Genomic DNA, 6,000 nt, shown 5'->3' on the forward strand with positions numbered 1-6,000 from the left:
CCTTAACACTCTCTTTTCAGATTGGTGTAGAAATTCAGCCTTGCAACTCTTGTGATGTACCTCAGGGTCCAGCTATGATGTGCCCTATTCTTCCTTTGCATCGAATTTCATTCCTCAGAGCAGATTTCTATGAGTGAAGTCGCTATAAAGCAAAATGGAGCTTCTCTGCTTCGATAAAATGTAGACTGGTTCCAATTAATCTGTATATTGTCACAAACACTGGTAGCAGTTACTTCTGTAAAATATCTGGGAGTATGCGCGCGGAACGATTTGAAGTGGAATGATCATATAAAATTAATTGTTGGTAAGGCGGGTACCAGGTAGAGATTCATTGGGAGAGCCCTTAGAAAATGTAGTCCATCAACAAAGGAGGTGGCTGACAAAACACTCGTTCGACCTATACTTGAGTATTGCTCATCAGTGTGGGATCCGTACCAGATCGGGTTGACGGAGGAGACAGAGAAGATCCAAAGAAGAGCGGCGCGTTTCGTCACAGGGTTATTTGGTAACCGTGATAGCGTTACGGAGATGTTTAACAAACTCAAGTGACAGACTCTGCAAGGGAGGCGCTCTGCATCGCGGTGTAGCTTGCTCGCCAGCTTTCGAGAGGGTGCGTTTCTGGATGAGGTATCGAGTATATTGCTTCCCCCTACTTATACCTCCCGAGGAGATCACGAATGTAAAATTAGAGAGATTAGAGCGCGCACGGAGGCTTTCAGACAGTCGTTCTCCCCGCGAAGCATACGCGACTGGAACAGGAAAGGGAGGTAATGACAGTGGCACGTAAAGTGCCCTCCGCCACACACCGTTGGGTGGCTTGCGGAGTATAAATGTAGATGTAGATGTTACATCTTACATGGGAATCAACTAATACTGTATTATTGTCTCAGTAAGCTCTAGTTACATTCTGTGAATAGTGCACTACTGGCCATTAAAATTGCTACACCACGAAGATGACGTGCTACAGACGTGAAATTTAACCAACAGGATGAAGATGCTGTGATATGCAAATGATTAGCTTTTTAAAGCATTCACACAAGGTTGGCGCCGGTCGCGACATCTACAACGTGCTGACATGAGGAAAGTTTCCAACCGATTTCTCATACACAAACAGCGGTTGACCGGCGTTGCCTGGTGAAACGTTGTTGTGATGCCTCGTGTAAGGAGGAGAAATGCGTACTATCACGTTTCCGACTTTGATAAAGGTCGCATTGTAGCCTATCGCGATTGTGGTTTATCGTATCGCGACATTGCTGCTCGCGTTGGTCGAGATCCAATGGCTATTAGCAGAATATGAAATCGATGGGTTCAGGAGGGTAATACGGAACGCCGTGCTGGATCCCAACGGCCTCGTATCACTAGCAGTCGAGATGACAGGCATCGTATCCGCATGGCTGTAACGGATCGTGCAGCCACGGTTCGATCCCTGAGTCAACAGATGGGGACGTTTGCAAGACAACAACCATCTGCACGAACAGTTCGACGACGATTGCAGCAGCATGAACTATCAGCTCGGAGACCATGGCTGCGGTTACCCTTGATGCTGCATCACAGACAGGAGCGCCTGCGATGGTGTACTCAACGACGAACCTGTGTGCACGAATGGCATAACGTCATTTTTTCGGATGAATCCAGTTTATGTTTACAGTATCATGATGGTCGCATCCGTGTTTGGCGACATCGCGGTGCTCGCACAGTGGAAGCGTGTATTCGTCATTGCCATACCAACGTATCACCCGGCGTGATGGTATGGGGTGCCATTGGTTACACGTCTCGGTAACCTCTTGTTCGCACTGATGGAACTTTGAACAGTGGACGTTACATTTCAGATATGTTAAGACCCGTGGCTCTACCCTTCATTCGATCCCTGTGAAACCCTACATTTCTGCAGGATAATGCACGACCGCATGTTGCAGGTCCTGCACGGGTCTTTCTGGATACAGAAAATGTTCGACTGCTGCCCTGGCCAGCACATTCTCCAGATCACTCACCAATTGAAAACGTCGGGTCAATGCTGGCCGAGCAACTGGGTTGTCACAGTACGCCAGTCACTACGCCTGATGAACTGTGGTATCGTGTTGAAGCTGCATGGGCAGCTGTACCTATACACACCATCCAAGCTCTGTTTGACTCAATGTCCAGGCGTATCAAGGCCGTTATTACGGCCAGAGGTGGTTGTTCCGGGTCCTGATTTCTCAGGATCTATGCACCCAAATCGCTTGAAAATGTAATCACATGTCAGTTCTAGTATAATATATTTGTCCAATGAATACCCGTTTATCATCTGCATTTCTTCTTGGTGTAGCAATTTTAATGGCCAGTAGTGTATATAACAACAATCGATTATCTACATCTTCCTTGACGCAGGAACTCTTAGACTCCGCACCTGTTGGATAATACTTTCCCACAGTATGTGGCCCGATGTTTACAAACTAACCGCAGTCACGCACGTGTTTACTCTGAGCTCTATATTTGATGTAAATCATAATGCCCTTCCATGAATGACTTGGATCATTACATATCCCGCCACTAAGAGAAAAGATGTCGTGATCTTACACTTAACAATCAATCACTAAAAACATACATATCCTGTTATTAGAATTTTCATTAACTGGATTGTTTTATAGTTAATAGCTTCTCTATGTTGGCTAGCATAGTTACACAGAGTGAACCATAATTACATTGCTTTCTTTCAGAGTACTTTCAGTTCATTCGCCATGAATTCCATTAATCTGTATTCTGGCGTTTGGAGGAAGCACTTGTACATCGTTTTAAGATCAAACATCAGATCACCGATAGCCTCAAATACTCTGATAAACTACAGAGTTAACTAATTTCTACTTTCGCAATTTATTGTCCAGTTTGGAGGAGATGCTTCCTGGGTCATTATTCCTTTTCTTCGCGAATATTACACTTAAGCACTTCTCCCTCACTGACGGCTATCTCTGCGGAGATTCAATACCCTTTTCCTCTTATTTCGTAGGCTTGGTCGGTGTGACGTGCCTCTCCTTTCTTCTAAAGCGGTTGCGCTCCTCTCTTCTATGGGCACATGTGAACCTGGCATAAGCTCCTTACTTTGGGGATTACTTACCCACAACTCCCAATCTGAAGTACCTCACATTCCTTTCCTAGTACTTTATCGAGTACTTCAGTACTTCTCCCCTTTCACTTCATTTCATCTTAAGGCTGCGCCCTCCATGAAACTCCAACCATCTCCCGCTTTTCCACAACGAGTTCTCCTGTCTATTTTACTCCCTCCAATTCTCCTTTTCCTTGTCATTTCTATACCAAGTTTATAAGGAGGACGCCCTGTCCTATTCCTCCCTCCCCTTGCAACAGTGACAAGTCTAGCAAAAGAATACCCCTAAATCATCTTTCTTTGTGCATATAGTCTGCAGGTGTGTGTGTTTGTGTACGTGCATATTTTCTCTCTGTGTGTGTGTGTGTGTGTGTGTGTGTGTGTGTGTGTGTGTTCCCCTATAAAAGCTAAAAACAAACCCACATCCATCACATCTAATTTCTACAAAAGTTTAAAAAATCGTCAGTTACGACCTCGATAATCATGACATTAAACATCTTGTACCGTGTTACGAGAGTAGTCCATTGTCGCCATCATACGTGAACTATTCCGTAGTGCAATTCTAGTATTCCAGAGTGTAAATTCTACTTTGTAGACTTTCAAAATAAGGTGTAATATGATAGGAACTCTGCATATGGACAGAGATAGGATAGATTTGATACTCTTTATGGAGAAATAAGAAAAGAAAATAGGGAGCAGGTATGTTAGGATCGAAGAAGAAAAGAAGACAGTATCCCATATATGGATTCCCTTACCACCCTCCACCCCAGGCACCGCATCTGCGAAGTACTTCATCATGGCGCAGGAGGGACAAGTTGTTCGGCATTCCCTGCAGAACGGACTTGTCACGGTTTAACAATCTCAGAAATCCAGAAAATTGATCCCAAAACAACCACTACGAAATGCAATGGAGCCGCGCGGTTTGAGGCGCCATGTCACGGATTGCGCGGCCCCTCCCGCCGGAGGTTCGAGTCCCGATCGGGCATGGGTGTGTGTTGTTGTTAGCATCGTGGTGTCACCGCCAGACACCACACTTGCTAGGTGGTAGCCTTTAAATCGGCCGCGGTCCATTAGTATACGTCGGACCCGCGTGTCGCCACTGTCAGTGATTGCAGACTGAGCGCCGCCACACAGCAGGTCTAAAGAGACGTTCTAGCACTCGCCCCAGTTGTACAGCCGACTTTGCTAGCGATGTTACACTGACAAATACGCTCTCATTTGCCGAGACGATAGTTAGCATAGCCTTCAGCTACGTCATTTGCTACGACCTAGCAAGGCGCCATTACCAGTTATATTGAGATTATATTAATGTCTAAACAAGAGCGATGTTCTCCAATTGTGGATTAAAGTTAAGTATTCCAAGAACTACGTTCTTTTCTTTATAAGATAATTACTTTACCTTGTTCCAGACCTCACGCCAATCTGCGTGAGCTTAAAAGCGTGCATTTCGGCCTCTTCTAGCAACACGGTGTTGGCTCTTCTGCCAACACTTCATATGGCGCCGAGGATTTTGTGTTCGTATTGATAGACTGATTTCATTGTGTCATGGCTTCGCCACAAACTCCAGATGTACTGTCCGAATTTTATTGCTTGCAGAATCAGCAGACGCAGGCCTTATTGGATGTCCTTTGACAGCTCGTCCAGGGTCAACGTGCCATGCAAAACGATGCGGCGGCCGCCGCTCCACCGCTACCGCAGCCACGACACGCAGTTGCACCACCTTTTCGTCCTTTTGATGCTGCACTGGAAAGCTGGACGGAGTGGTCACGCCAATTTGGATTCCATCTCGCGGCCTACAGAATTCAAGGTAATGAGCAGCAGCCTTTTTTGCTTGCGTGCATCGGCGTGTCCACGTACCGAATGATAGTGAAATTATTTCCCCGACGCGACGTAGCAACTCTGGCCTACGACGAAATTTTGTCTGCATTAGATGCATATTTTAAAGACTCAGTCAGTGTAGTTGCAAAAAGGTATACGTTCTTTCATACAAAACATACAGCCGGTCAGACTAATAGGGAGTGGGTTGCAACTTTGCAAGGCCTTACTAGGGATTGTGCTTTTGAGTGTGAATGTGGCATCCCTTATTCAGATACTATGGTACGTGATGCAATTGCACAGAATGTTTCTGATGTTCGTATCAGTGAACAGATTTTGAAACTAGTCAATCCCTCCCTTCAATAAGTGATGGATATATTGGATAGGCAGGACACGCTTGACTTTGCTCAGGAATTATTTGAAACTTCGCCAGCCGTGTGTCACATTAACCAGCCTGCCGGGCGAGCTGCACGGAACAGTAAACAGCCCTCGCGCCCGTCCACGCAGCTGCCGTCAAGCTCTCCACTACGTGTGCCGTGCAAGCTAGCAAATGCAGTGCTAAAATCATGTCCGCAGTGTGCTACTAGACATTCGCGTGAGAATTGCCTGTCCCGCCAAGCTATTTGCTTTTTCTGTAATAAAAAAGGACATGTTCAGAGTGCTAGAGCGTCTCTTTAGACCTGCCATGTGGATCTCGTGGTCGTGTGGTAGCGTTCTCGCTTCCCACTCCCGGGTTCCCGGGTTCGATTCCCGGCGGGGTCAGGGATTTTCTCTGCCTCGTGATGGCAGGGTGTTGTGTGATGTCCTTAGGTTAGTTAGGTTTAAGTAGTTCTAAGTTCTAGGGGACTGATGACCATAGATGTTAAGTCCCATAGTGCTCAGAGCCATTTGAACCATTTTTTTGAACCTGCCGTGTGGCGGCGCTCGGTCAGCAATCACTGACAGTGGCGACATGCGGGTCCGACGTATACTAATGGACCGCGGCCGATTTAAAGGCTACCACCTAGCAAGTGTGGTGTCTGGCGGTGACACCACAAGCAGAAATTAGTTTAAGTAGAGTGTAAGTCTAGGGAACGATGATCTCAGCAGTCTGGTCCCTTAGGACT

This window comes from Schistocerca piceifrons, chromosome 8, assembly GCF_021461385.2.
Source record: "Schistocerca piceifrons isolate TAMUIC-IGC-003096 chromosome 8, iqSchPice1.1, whole genome shotgun sequence".
Taxonomy (NCBI): domain Eukaryota; kingdom Metazoa; phylum Arthropoda; class Insecta; order Orthoptera; family Acrididae; genus Schistocerca; species Schistocerca piceifrons.